At 38.6% G+C, this 15,251-nt stretch overlaps 1 pseudogene; it reads right to left on the bottom strand.

Moving 5' to 3' along the window:
- Positions 1-7,069: 7,069 nt before the first annotated feature.
- Positions 7,070-7,651, bottom strand: LOC116543567 (annotated as a pseudogene).
- Between the last annotated feature and the right edge of the window lie 7,600 nt (positions 7,652-15,251).

The following is a 15,251-nucleotide window of genomic DNA, read 5'->3' as shown; positions in this document are numbered from 1 at the left end:
GACAAGTACTGATTTACTCCCTATCTCTATAGTGTTGCCTCCTTAACAGATTCTTGGTTTTCTTTTTATTTTTTTTAATTGCATTTTAGGTTTTGGGGTACATGTGAAGAACATGCAAGATTGTTGCATAGGTACACACATGGCAGTGTGATTTGCTGCCTTCCTTCCCATAACCTATATCTGGCATTTCTCCCCATGCTATCTCTCCCCGGCTCCCCACCCCCCGCTGTCCCTCCCCTATTTCTCCCTGACAGACCCCAGTGTGTGATGCTTCCCTCCCTGTGTCCATGTGTTCTCATTGTTCAACACCCACCTATGAGTGAGAACATGTGGTGTTTGATTTTCTGTTCTTACGTCAGTTTGCTGAGAATGATGGTTTCCAGGTTCATGCATGCCCCTACAAAGGACATGAACTCATCGTTTTTGATGGCTGCATAATATTCCATGGTGTATATGTGCCACATTTTCCCTGTCCAGTCTAACATCGATGGGCATTTGGGTTGGTTCCAGGTCTTTGCTATTGTAAACGGTACTGCAATGAACATTCAGATTCTTGGTTTTCTATAAATAATTGTATCATTCTGAGCAGAGATGATTTTATCTCTGCCTCCAATGTGTATTAGTTCATTTTCATGCTGCTGATAAAGACATACCTGAGACTGGACAATTTATAAAAGAAAGAGGTTTAATGGACTTACAGTTCTACATGGCTAGAGAGCCCTCACAATCATGGCAGAAGGTGAAAGGCACATCTCACATGTGATGGACAAGAAAGACTGGGAACCAAGTGAAAGGGGTTTCCCCTTATAAAACCATCAGATCTCATGAAGCTTATTCATTACCATAAGGACACTATGATTCAAACCACCCAAGATTCAATTATCTTCCACTGCGTCCTTTCCACAACATGTGGGAATTATGGGAGCTACAATTCAAGATGAGATTTGGGTGGGGACACAGCCAAACCATATCACAATGTTTATCAAAATTATTTCATATTCTTATTTCATTGCATTCAACTCAGCTTCCAAGACAATGATAAATAGTGGTGAGAATAAGTATCCTTCTATAGTTAATGGTTTTAATTAAAACGATGTTAGTATTTTGTAGTTCAAAATAATATTTGCTGTTAATTTTAGTGGGCCATCTTTATTAAGTAGTTTTCCTTGGTTCCTGGAGTTTTTATTAAGAATAACTGATAAATTTGGTTAACTGCATTTTCAGCTCGTGCTAATAAAATCATGTGTATTTTTTTCTTTAGGTTTCCTGATATTAAGCCACTTTTTCATTCTTGGATTAAACCCTGCTTCATAGTGTACCATTTTTTGAAACATTGCTGATTTGTTTCACTAACGTTTTATTTAGAATTTTTACATCTATATTCAGAAGTAAAATTAGTGTATGGGTTTCTTATATTTTTTATACAATTTGAGTGTTAGAGTTCTGCTGACTTTTCATAATGAATAAGAAAATTTTCTCTTTTTATATAGGTTGACATAGTTTAAATAGCAGTAGAATTATTTGTTTATTAACCCTACCTGGCTCTGGTGCCTTATTCAAGCAGAAATTTTCTATCATAGTCTCAGTCTCTCCCAGCACTTTGGGAGGCCGAGGCAGTTGGATCATCTGAGGTCAGGAGTTCGAGACCAGCCCGGCTAACATGGTGAAACCCCATTTCTACTAAAAATGCAAAAAAATTAGCTGAATGTGGTGGCGTACCTGTAATCCCAGCTACTCGGGAGGCTGAGGCAGGAGAATTGCTTGAACCCAGGAGGTGGAGGTTGCATTGGGCCAAGATGATGCCATTGCACTTCAGTTTGGGCAACAAGAGAGAAACTCCATCTCAAAAAAAGAAGTTGGAGGACTGACACAATTCAACTTCAAGGCCTACTCTAAAGCTACAGTAATCAAGATAGTGTAATACTGGCAAAAGAATAGATGAAGGGATCAGTGGAACAGAGTAGAGACCTCAGAAATAGACTCACACAAAAGATTAAAAAGATTTTATAGAGCGTTCCCAAATACTCCTTCATCCATTTCTCCCTAAAATTAGCATCTTTCATTAGTATAGTATATTTGTTACAATCAATACTGAGACTAACATCCAGAACTAATTCTGATTTTCTTTGTTTTTATCTAATGTGCTTTTCTGTCCCAGGATTCCATCCAGGATACATTACATCTCCTTGAGATGTTCATAGAAGCCCAGACTGCCTGAGCACCAGATAGATGCCCAGAGTCTCAGCAGCTGACTGGTCTAGAAAAGTACATGTGGGAATGAAGGAAATGGAGCTGGGCTCAGGTTACCATATTCCCAGAATTATCCCTGGAAGATGGTGTTTGCTGCGCATTGTAAATTTATAATTTCTTTCTGGCCTCCTTCTATCTCTGGCATCAAGCATTCTCCCCCTTCAAATACTCAAATACACCAGTCATACTGGATCAGGGCCCACCCTAATACCTCATATGAGGCACTTAATTACTTCTGAAAAGATCCAAATAAGGTCACATTCTGAGATACTGGGGTTAGGAGTGCAACAGATATTTTTTGAGGAGCACAATTCAAACATTACACCCTCTGTGATCATTTTAGTTGTCAATACTTTTTACCAGTGACTTCCTCTTTTAAGATTTTTGGTGTTTTTTTTTTTTTAAACCATAATAGTTATGTATTTTTACATGGTTAAATCAGTGAAATTGTTTCTTTAGGACATCTGAGAATGAAAACACTTTCTATTCCAAGGTTTTAGGACTACTATTCTATATCTTACTGAAATAATTTTATTGATGTTTCATGTTTAAGTGTTTAGTCCATTTATAAATTAATCTGTGCATGGTACAGAGTGTCTGTTGACTCAAGCACAAACATGTCTTTCTTAAGGACACACATTAGTTCTTGCCATGGCAAGGAAGAAAATGTCTCCTAGCTGCCTCTAAATTAGAAAGAATGCACTTCCTCCCATAGAATCAGTAAATCACATCATTATCCAAAGTGGTATTTAGTCCTTTGTTCATTTTCTGCTTCCCTTTCAGGCTTAGCAGGGTAAGAAAGCAGTCACAAACCTGCTTTAAACGCTGCTCCCTTAGCAACACAATCGGAGCTTTAGAAATGCACAGTCTAGAAAAGACTGAATTAAATTATTTGCCAAGAACTGTTCCTCTCTCTCCTTAGTCTCTATCTGGGTGAAAAGAAGGGTGTTACCTGTTCTTATGTACAGGCACAAACATACACACATGTTCACACACATATGTTATATGTATGTACATAAAAAATATTGAATTTTAAAAACACTCTAAAATCTAGTGTTCTGTACTTTCTTATTTTTTGGAAATGTACAATTAACATAATGACAATTTTGTCTCTTTTCTTTCCAATGTTTTTAAGCTCATTTCTTTATCCTATTGCATTGTCTAGAATTTTATGAACAACTTTGATTGATAGTATAGGTTTTCAACATGTCATCTGCAATTCCCAAATGCCAAAAAACTCTGAAATCTAAGGTCTGTGGCAAACTCTTTGGGTAACAAAACCTGACCTGAACCAATGTGGGCTATTTGTACTCTTTAAGTATACAACTTGGGGCAAGTGCATTTGGTGGCTGAGACAGTAATTTGCTTGATTATGAACTGCTCTCCCAGACTGGGATTGTTTTCCAAGGTATAATATATATATGACATTGTTTTGAGAAATCTGAAAAAAACCTCATCTTTTTAAAATTGAGATTTAATTGATCCCAAGGATTTTAAAGCATTTCTAGAATCTTAGATCATGGATGGTGCTTATGTTTGTGTCTAGTGTTTAATCATTCAACTTGTCCTAAGTTGTTGGTTTGTGACAGATACTTTTTAAGTTAAAGGGGTTTTTCATGCCATCCATATTTATTGAACAATTTACCCTTTCTACTACTTCTTCGTCATTTATATTTTCTGTGAAAAGTATCAACTGTATTTAGACTTTAAAATGTTTGGGGACTTCTGGCTTTTGGTCTGAAATGTAAGGAGCTTGGTCTTCATGCCCATCCTTGTAATAATTAGAAAAAAAAACACAAACTGAAAATTAACAACTCTTCTTAGACACGTAAAGAACTGAGACCACAGGGCAAATAGCTGCCTCAAAAATTGGAAAGACAGTGTGTACAGAGGATCACAACTTACTGGAGCAGAAATTAAATAATTCAAACATAAAACTGTTGGCCTTTAGATTATTTGAACCTTGAGATAAATGAGACTATATGGCTTGAGTCATGAAGCATGCAGCTACAACTTCTGCTTCTCCAGTTATGGATTAACTCCTTTAATTATTCCTGTACTGTAGAGAATTAGAAAAGACTGAAAAGGTACCAGGGATAAGATCTACTTGAGCTCATTACCCACTTTTATGGAGTAATAAGTAATCCTCCTTGGAAAGCAGCAATCTTTAACCAAGCGAATCGCTGTAAGGTGTGCCTTGGCTATATGTAAAATGTCGTAACCCTCCTGAACCTCTCTCTGTCTCGGCCTATATTGAGGAAGACTTAACTTCTCCACTTTGGAACTCTGACTCATTTATTTCGAGCCTGTGATTCTCAGTTGTCATCTTTAAACTTTACACTCAAATAAACTCTATATTTAATCATATTTTCTAAGTCTCATTATTTAAGGTTGACACCTATGAGCAGAAACCTTTCCAGAAACCAGTACTGGGGTAGAAAAACCTGAACTGTAACTGATGAGTTTCTGGAGGCTCAGGGTAGCGTGACTGAGCTTAAAAGTCAAAAACTTCAGGGGTCCCAGTATTGGGGGGAACCTGGGCACACTTATTGACTTTTACTTCCAAACTATCAGGTTCCCACAGTGGGGACTGAAGATAAATCCCTTTTGCTCCCATTAGGTGATAGAGTTTGAGTCTGTGTCCCTGCCCAAGTCTCATGTTGAACTGTAATTCACAATGTTGGAGGTGGGGTCTGGGGGGAGATGATTGGATCATGGGATGGATCCTTAAGGAATGAATGGTTTATTAGCATCCTCTTGGCGCTATTCTTATGATAGAGTTCTCACGAGATCTGGTTGTTGAAAAGTGTGTAGCACCTCTCCCTTTGCTCTCTCTCTTGCTCCTGCTCCTGCCATGTAACACGTCTGCTCCCCACCTTGCCTTCTGCCATGAGTCAAAGCTTCCCCAGAAGCAAATGCCACTGTGCTTTCTGTACAGCCTGCAGAACCAAGAACGAAGTAATTCTCTTTTCTTTATAAATTACCTAGTCTCAGGTATTTCTTTACAGCAATGTTAAGAACAGGCTAATACACAAGGGACAGAGAAAAGTTATTTTGAAGTACTCCAGAGCATTCTGTTGTTAACAAGTCCTGCCATTAAGGAAAACTGCTTGCCAGAGCCTAACAGACTGGAGTTTTAGCAGAGTTTAACTGGGAGAAGGAAATACCCAATTCCAGCCCCTTCTAGCTTTCCTAACTCATGAAAGGGGCATGGGGGGAGAAAAGCAGCTGAGAAGCACTTGTGAAGTTCACAGCTCAGGTTCATGGACTGACTGAAATTCTGAGACCTTTACAGAACTATAGAAAGCTTCCCCTCCCCCACACCTTACCATCACATCAGTAGGGCTCTTGTAAAACAGGGGAGGCAAAATCAAAGACATCCAAGGAAATTGTATTCTTCTACACTGACAGCTACAGCAAATAGTAAACACAGCCTAATTCTTCGTCAAATGAGCATACAAATCTTACACTAAAGGCCTATCAATCTCAGTTCCTTTTACCCAATATATCATGGCATGCTTTCAACAAAAAATTACAAGGCACACTAAAAAACAAACAAACAAAAAAAACAAATTTAAAGAGACAGAAGAGAAAGCATCAGAACCAGATTCAAAGATGAAGGAATTCTGGAATGATTAGACAAGGAATTTAAAACAACTATGGATAATACGCTGTGGGATCTAATGGAAAAAGTGAACAACATTCAAGAACAGATATGAGCAGAGATGGAAACTCCAAAAACCCCAATCTTTTGCCTGTAACTATGCAGACCCACCAGGAATTAATTAATAATTAATTGCTAATTCTATTTACAGCTATAATTGTGTCACTTTCTCATACCTAATGTTGCATACTTTCATTCTCTTTCTCACTCTTTCTCTCTTGCTTGTCAAACTTGCCAGAAATGTACCTGTTTTACTAATCTTTGCAAAAGAAACAATTATTGATTCCTTTTCTCCTTTGTGCCTACTAGTTGCTTTCTCATTAATTAACATCTGCTTTTATCTTTATTAATTCTTTTTCTCCTTCACACTCTATTTTATTTTTTTCATTCAAGATTTCTATTTTTATTCATCTATAAGCAAACAGTGGAATTACTGCAACATTCAGCAACTCCAGACCAGCTTTTCTTACCCCCATGAAGAATGATCAATTTAACAGACACAGATTTAAGGATTCCTGATAAGCTGTCAGCTGGCACTGCTGTGAATCTAGATGGTCATGCTCCAACAACAAAGCCACTCTGTCTGCTGCTTTTTCCAAGAATACTCTTTAAAGGGACCAGAGCGAGATACTGACACCTATTGAGGCATCTGAGGTGTGCCATTTTGGGGTTTAGCCTCAGTGCCAGCATCTTGTTGTCGAGGTGAATGATAGCACCATAAAAACATACTGTGTACAATTCTGGACTCAGGATCACAAAGGCAGAGACAACCAATTTTTTTTTTTTTTCTTAACCTTCATTAAAGAAACTTTGACGCTTTGCTCTATTACTGTAGAACTGGTCTTTTTTCCCCGCAATTTTTCTTCCTTTAAATTCTGGTTTGCTATTTTTATATTAACAATTTGATGACTCCATCACAGTCATCCAAAATATCTTCCAAATGGAGTTCAAATTTGATCAGAACATAAACCAAAGTGAGTGAGTGACTAGAATTATAAAGGACAGGCAGCAGGAAAAGTCACCTGAAACCACCATCTGACTGCTCAGGTCTTGGCTGTGCAAAGGGGAGCGGGAAGAGGAGAAATCTACACGCAACACTGACGTGGGGAACATGGCTTGGGACCTCTAGGACAGTTCAGGTCCCCAAACTTCCCCCTACTTCCCAGACAGTTGCTTGTACAGTTTAGGCACTTAATCATCCCATTCAGCCTGGTAAGATGTACCGGCCACCAGGGCCCGGAGCTCATATTTTTCACAGAAGGACATCACCTTGAAATTGCCACAGTGGTCTCCAGATCAGTTGCTGAGGATGGACTCTTCAGACTTCAGCAACCAGTCCTGCTGGTAAACTAGCCAGACATAGCAGTGGAGGCCTCAGGTCTTCGGAGACCCTGAGCCCAGGTAATTGGAGAAGACTGTGCCTCTGCTGATGTAATTGCCCTTCATGTTGACCACGAGGAAATAATACCATTCCCTATATTTGGGATTCTTTCTTCTGGGACCGCCTGAGTGTGTCGGGACCGCCTGAATGTGTCAGGACCAAGGTGCAGAGTTTCTCCGAATCAAGAGCACCCCACAAAACGCTGGTGGGTCTGTTCTTAACCTGGGTGGACATCAGCACTTTGCCCAGCTCATGCATCTCTGCCCCAGCATAGGTGATGTGCAGCGGGTGCTGCAGCTGCTCATCCACTTCCTGCAGGCTCAAGGGCCAGACCACTTGTTGAGGTCCACTGGCATTGAGGGGGCGAGTGGAGCGTGCAGCCAGGAGGGTCGAGGTAGGCCAGGCACAGGTGGCAGTGGTGACTCAGGGGTCTCCGCCTTGTTTTATTTTATAGTTATCTTTTTAATACCATGAAAGCAGTTCTTGTTCATTTATTTTTATTAATTTTTACTGGTTAATAAAACATTTAGATCCCAAGTCCAGTGTAACTACCACAGTAGTGAGGAGGTGGCCTCATAGGAACTGGGACTGGCAGAGGAAGCATTACCAATCCACGTACAGCAATGGCGTGGAAGAAATGAGAAGGGTAGACTGAGCCTTCTGTTTTCCTGGCCTTAGATATTCCTTTATTGTATCTATTTTAACGACTGAAGATAGTTCATCATGAGGCTGTATTACAATTTGTGACCACAATTTCCAAATATTGAACATTTATGTTCATTCACAGGTCAGTTTATGAAATATCTATCAGGCGCAGGCCTTGCATGAGGAGCTGGGGATATGATAATGAGCAACGGACATATATTCTGTTCTTAGAATATTTTACTGATGAAAATGACACAACAGGTAAGTCTTAGCAACATCTATTACTGCATCTTTAGAATAAATTCCTAGAATTAGCCTTGTTAGGTCAAAAGATGTGCACATTTTTGCAGCCTTGTTGCAGCCAATCAGCTGGTCTTCACATATTACAGTCATTAATGCTGAACAGTGCCCATCTTCTGAATGGTCACTATTAGATTTAAAAATATTCTTTGCCAGTTTAAGTGAAAGATTATGTCACACATTTGCTTTGATGTTCATTTACTGCCAGTATTTGTTGGCCATTCTATGATTTGTGACCCACTCACCCATGTCCTCTGATCATTTCTGTATTAGTGTTTTGTCTTTTATGTTTTGGCTTTCATTGTATACATATTAAGAATATCTCATATATGTCTTTTTCTGATAATTGTGTTGCTAACATGAAATCCATATTTTGACAGTTTGCCTTTAGTTTATGACACTTTATGACATATAGATATTTTTTATTTTAAGTGTGTAAATCTGTAAATTCTATATTGATTTTGCCTTTATATTGATGTAGAGAAGGGGTTCTATATCCTAGTGATTAGGCAAAGATTTCTATTTTCCTCAGGCTATTTTTATTCTTCCATGCAAGACGTGGGCATTTTCAAGGGGCTTTGTCAAAAAGTGGGAGCAGAATACTCATTTGACAAATTTACTGAGTGCCGCTGTGTGCTGTGGACGTAATCCTTAGCTTTCCCGATGACAAGCCTAGAAGGTCTGGTCTGAACTTTGCCTGGTGTTCCTTAGAGATGGGGGTGCTGCTGGGGAAGGAAGGAAAGCCATGACATGGGACAAGATTCATTTGTGATCTGGCTTATTTCTAGGCATTTTTGGTTATGCAAATTAGGTGAATCGTTGATTTCAAGACCCTTGTGGATGCTGCTGAGAAATAACAAAGACTTTAGTCATTCATTTTTAATGTTTGGTAGAATTCTCCAGTGAAACCATCTGCTCCTGGACTTTTCTTTGTTGGAAGGTTTTTGATTATTGATTCAATTTCCTTACTTGTTATTGGTCTGTTCAGACTTTTCATTTCTTCATGGTTCAGTCTTGGTAGGTTGTTTTTTTCTAGAAATGTGTTCATTTCTTTTAGGTTATATACTTTGTGGAAATACAATTGTTCTTAGTATTCTCTTATGATCCTTTTTATTTCTGTGGCATCAGTTGTCATGTCCTTCCTGATTTTAGTTAGTTGAGTCATCTCTCTTTCTTTCTTAATTTAGCTAAGTGGTTGTCCATTTTGTTGATTTTTTTTTTTTTTGAAACCCAATCTGGCTTCATTGATTTTATTTCTATTCTCTATTTTAATCATTTTTACTCTAATCTTTATTTCCTTTCTTCTGTTAGCTTTAGCTTTAGTTTGTTCTTTTTCTGCCTTCTTGAGATGTAAAGTTAGGCTGTTTATTTGAGATATTTCTTCTTTTTAATAGAAGACGTTTATAGCTATCAACTTCCTTGTTAGCACTGCTATTGCTGTAGCCCATAAGTTTTGGTATGTTGTATTTTCATTTTCACTTGTCCGAACGTATTTTCTAATCCCATTGTGGCCTCTTCTTTGACCTACCGGCTGTTCAAGAGTGTGTTATTTTATTTACACGTATTTGTGGAGTTTCCAATTTTCCTCGTGCTTTTGATTTCTAGTTTCATTTCATTGTGATCAAAAAAAGATATTTTGTGTAATTTTAACCTTCTTGAATTTGTTAAGAGTTGTTTTGTGACCTTATATGTTGTCTTTCCTGGAAAATGTTTCCTGCATACTTGAGACGATTGTATATTCTGCTGTTGTTGGGTGGAATGTTCTGTTTATGATTGTTAGGTCCAATTGGTCTAAAATGTTTCAGTCTTCTATCTCATTATTGATCTTCTGCTTAGTTATTCTCTCCATTTTTGAATGTGAAGTATGGCAATCTCCTACTATGACTGTATTTCTGTCTATCTCCCTTCAGTTCTGTCAGTTTGCTTTATATGTTTAGGAGCTCTCTGGTTTGGTATATAAATATTTTTTGTTATCACATATTTTTGAGAAATTGACCCTTTTACCATTATACAGTGTATTTCTTTGTCTCCTATAACAGTTTTTGATTTGAAGTCTCTTTTGTCGGATATTGGTGGAGCAATTCTTGTCGACTTTTGATTACCATTTGTATGAAATGTTTTTCTATCCTTTAACTTTAGCCTATTGTATTTTCAGATCTAAAGTGAGTTTCTTGTAGACAGCATATAATTGGATCCTGTTTTTGAATCCGTTTGGCAAATATATATATGTATATATATATATATTTTTGAGACAGGCTCTTGATCTGTTGCCCAGGCTGGAGTGCAGTGGTGAGACCATGGCTCACTGCAGCCCGATCCTCTCAGGCTCAAGCAATCTTCACACCTCAGCCTCCCCAGTAGCTGGGGCTACAGGTATGCACCACCACACCTGGGTAATTTAAAAAAATTTTTTATAGAGATGGGGGTCTCACTATGTTGCCAGGGCTGGCCTCGAACTCCTGGGCTCAAGCAATACTCCTGCCTTGGCCTCCCAAAGTGCTGATATTACAGGCATGAGCTACTGCACCCAGCCCAATCTACATCTTTTAAAGTTTAATTTGTTTAGATTTAAAGTAATTATTTAGAGGGAAGGACTTGGTATTGATTTTTTAGTTGTTTTATGGATCTTGTAACTTTTTTGTTCCTCCTTTCCTCTCTTAGTGACTCCCTTTGTGTTTTATTTGTTTTTCACAGAAGACATAAAGTTGAAAAGGTTTTACAACCAATTTAACACAGACACTGGCCAATAATAATAGACCCTGGTTGTTCACCATCATACTATTGTACTGATGTGCTCTTTTGAAAAAAATGACTAAATGTTGCATTAATTTGTATTTCTTTGATTACTTCTAAGATTGAGTATCATTTTATTTCCTTCCTTCTTTCTCTCCTTTTTTCCTATTTCTGAAAATTGCCTTTTCATATTCTATGCTCCTTTGGTGTTGATTGTCCTTTTATTGATTTGAAACACCTTTTCTAAATTAACAATATTTACTTTGTCACATTTTGCAAATATTTTTCCTAATTTGAAATTATCTTTTACTTTTGTTTATGGCATATGAAAGATATACACAAATTTAACATTATACATATTTAACATATGGGCATTTTAAAACATCATATAATCAAATCTATTCCTCTTTTCTTTATGGTTTCTGCCTCTAGTACTGTGTCATCTAGTGCTAGAATTACTTGTCGAGATTCACATTTTCTTTTAAAACTATACTGCCAAGTATTACTTGCACTTTATTCTGTCCATAATAGTTTCAATGTTCAATCCAGTGAATGTTCTATATCTTTCGAGGTGAGCTATTTATTTATTTATTTAGACATAGTCTTACTCTCTTACTCAGGCTGGAGTACAGTGATGGGATCTCAGCTCACTGCACCCTCTGCCTCCTGGGTTCAAGTAATTCTCCTGCCTCAGCCTCCCGAGTAGCTGGGACTACATGTCACCACACTCAGATAATTTTTGTAATTTTAGTAGAGACGGGGTTTCATCATATTGGTCAGGCTGGTCTCAAACTCCTGACCTCAGGTGATCCACCTGCCTCGGCCTCCCAAAGTGCTGGAATTATAGGCGTAAGCCACTGCGCCCAGTCAAGCTCTTTATTTTTAATTAGCTTTTGATTGATCAAGACATATGTTCAAGTAAAATTTTCCTTTAGGTTTTATTGTCTATTTTTGAACCATTGTACTTCTGACAGTGTCTTTCTGTTGTTTTCTCATCTGAATAAAACCTGAATAAGAGCTCTTGATTCATAGGCTTTTTCAGCAATGTTTTCTATAGGTATTTCTCTATTGGCTTTTAAAGTTGCAAAAACTATTAGAAATTTTTGAATTTTCTTTTATTTGAATTTTTTTCTTTTTTGAATAATTTGTATTCTTTATTGTCCACCCAACCCCTGCAAAGGGGATTTTTTTTTAAAAAAGAGAATATTTGTATCTTGCCTGGATGCTTATAAGATATTCCTTTCATCTTGAAATAAAAAAAAATTGTACATAGTTGTCTGTAAATATAAGTACTCCAAATTTTCATTTAGGTATTTTTACAGCTCAGGAAAGTTTTCTGTTTAACTGTATTATTGTATATACTGCATGTGTTTTCTTCAGAATATTAATTACTCATAGGTTAAATCTGCCATTTTCTTCCTCCATATCTACTATCTTTTTTTCTCATGTTTTAAAATTATTTGTCCCTATTTGTTTACATATGTTGCTTCTGGGAAAGTTTCTTAAATGACCAATGTTTAAGCTTTCCATTTATTTTTAGTATATTTGTTTTGCTATATTGATTTTTTTTTACTGGTACATTGCATATTTTATTCCTGGTATTGCACTTTTAATCTCCTCACCATTTTGCCTATAACTTCTTTATTTTCTTTCTTAGTTCAGCTATTTTTCAGGCTCACTGGAATCTTGTTCCATACCACTTTACCTTCCCTTCTTATCTCTGCATTAAAAAGCCTATGTATGGTTCAGTTTTATGGTTACCACAAAGCAGTTGCTTTCTAAAATTTCCCCCCTTTTTGGTAATAAAACAATGTTGAAAAATATACCTCCCTGCCTTTTCAATACCATGAACTTACTTCTTATAAACTGTGAAATATTTTTAGAGATCCCCTTTTTACTGTTGTTTACAACCTTGAACAAGTCAAAATCTATTCAGGCTAGACATTTGCCCACAGCAGGCTGTAGACACTCTCTTGATTTCTAGCATGGTCTCTTTGGTTACTGTTAGTATTTATGCTGGCTGATGTAAAATTTCATCATTAACACTTTGTGGTTGCATTATTTTTCACTATCTTTTTGGGTGTCAGGATGAGGAATCCAGGAAGCAGGGTCTGTCTGTTGTCTGTTCAGCCTTCAGGTTGGAAGGAATAACACCATAACCTGTGTCTCCCTTGTCATGATGAGCCAAAGTGATCTATAAAAGGAAACTCACTCCTATGAGCTAGCACCTCCAGGAAATTTGTGGTGTCCAATAAGCAAGGTCTAGGGAAGCAGCCTCTGCTTAGCTTTTGCTCCTCAGTGGTGAAAATTGGAGTAGGTTTTTGGAATAAGACCACCTTGCTACTTGGCTTTATTCTGACAACTGAGCTCCAGTCTCTTTCTAGATAATCCCAACCCGAATGGCTTACATCTAGTCTTTGGAGCTTTTTCAGTTCTGCATTTTTATTTCCTTACCAGTCTTCCTTTAATATTATAGCTGCATTGCTTACTCTTTCATGCCTACAGCATTGATTCACAGTACAAGAATTTGAAGATCTTTCAAATTATTCAGTGATGGATCACCTAAAATTTTAAGGTATTTGCCTGTTTGCTGAAGATTCCTTCCAGCAATTTAAAACTTTGTTCATCCCCAAAGGCCTCTGGGTCACTTTGGCCTAACAAATCTGACATTTGAAATAGATGTGGTGTGGTTTGTGAGATGGCTCTGCCTTAACCCAGCAGGATGCAGCTCCAGGGGCCCTACCACTATGCTCACTTTTCTAGAAAAAGAAAAGAAATAACCTACTCTATTTGGAAACCTTGAGACCATTTTGAGGTTTGGCAATAAAAGTGATTTGCCAGTGTGTTGTAGGTGGCCAGCGAGGGACCGGGGTTGGAACCCAGGCAGTCTTCCCGACCCCTAGCTCTCATCTCCCCACTGCACTGTCCCCACTTGTGCATTTCAACATGGAGCTGGGTTCAAAATTATTGCACCATTTTGCCATCTCTTGTTTTCTGGTAATCCCAAATGCTGGGGGATTCCAGGGCCAAGGACCAGGAGTTAAAAGCAGTAAAGGGGGCTGGGCGCGGGGGCACACGCCTGTAATCCCAGCACTTTGGGAGGCCGAGGCGGGTGGATCACGAGGTCAAGAGATCGAGACCATCCTGGTCAACATGGTGAAACCCCGTCTCTACTAAAAATACAAAAAATCAGCTGGGCATGGTGGCACGTGCCTGTAATCCCAGCGACTCAGGAGGCTGAGGCAGGAGAATTGCCTGAACCCAGGAGGCGGAGGTTGCCGTGAGCCAAGGTCGTGCCATTGCACTCCAGCCTGGGTAACAAGAGTGAAACTCCGTCTCAAAATAAATAAATAAATAAATAAATAAAAGTAGTAAAGGAAGTATCCCAAGAAAAGGGCCTTGTAGTCCCCATTGTACCAACGTTGGTCACCCAGCACTAGCAGTGGGCAAACGCCCATACAGAATGTTGTCACTGAGAAAATATGGCATGCAGACCTGGCTGGAACCGAGAGTGCAGGAGGCCACTCTGCTTCCACGTGGTTGCTCCAATTCACCCTCCCATCAGCAGGGAATGAGAGCCCAGATGGTTGTTCTACATTCTCATCAGCATTTGCTGTTGCTATTTTAGCTGCCCAGTGGCTGTGATATGGGATCGAATGTCACTGATTTGCAGTTCCCTGATGTTAAGTACACTTTCACGTGTGGATTGACTATCTGGATCTCTCCTTTTGTGAAATATCTTTTCAAGTCTTTTGTCAATTTTTAACTTAGCAATCTATCTTTTTCTTGTTGTAGGGGTTCCTCATGTTTTCTGGTCCTGAGTCCTTTAGTGAACAAAAAGCAACTTTTCTGTGAATCATGGTTTTACTCTTAACGGTGTCTTTTGAAGTTCATTTTAATAAAGTTCAATGTTTTCCTCTTTCTTTTCCGTTTAGTGTTTGACGGAATTTTGATATTATTATAACCAGGCAAACATATACGGCCAGATCTCCTCGTGCGTTATCCTCTGCCCCAGGGGGCTCCCAAGGGGACTAGATGCGGAGAAAGGGAGCAAACTGGAACCCCGAGTTCCCTGATTAATAAATAGGGACCTGCGTGAATCCTTACCATAGCAGGGGGCGAGGCAATGGAAGCCCAGGAAGGGAGATAAGACATCCCTGCCTGGAGGCCCAGACAGCAAGCAAGAATGGAAGCTCAGGCACGGGTCGGGGGTCCTGCCCGCCACGGTCAAGGGCTGACCAAGTCTCACCCTCAAGTCAAACAAGTAGGCCACTCCCA

Source organism: Sapajus apella, unplaced genomic scaffold (assembly GCF_009761245.1).
Source record: "Sapajus apella isolate SASKATOON/1434 unplaced genomic scaffold, GSC_monkey_1.0 scaffold190, whole genome shotgun sequence".
Taxonomy (NCBI): Eukaryota; Metazoa; Chordata; class Mammalia; order Primates; family Cebidae; genus Sapajus; species Sapajus apella.
This window is presented reverse-complemented; position numbering and strand designations above follow the sequence as displayed.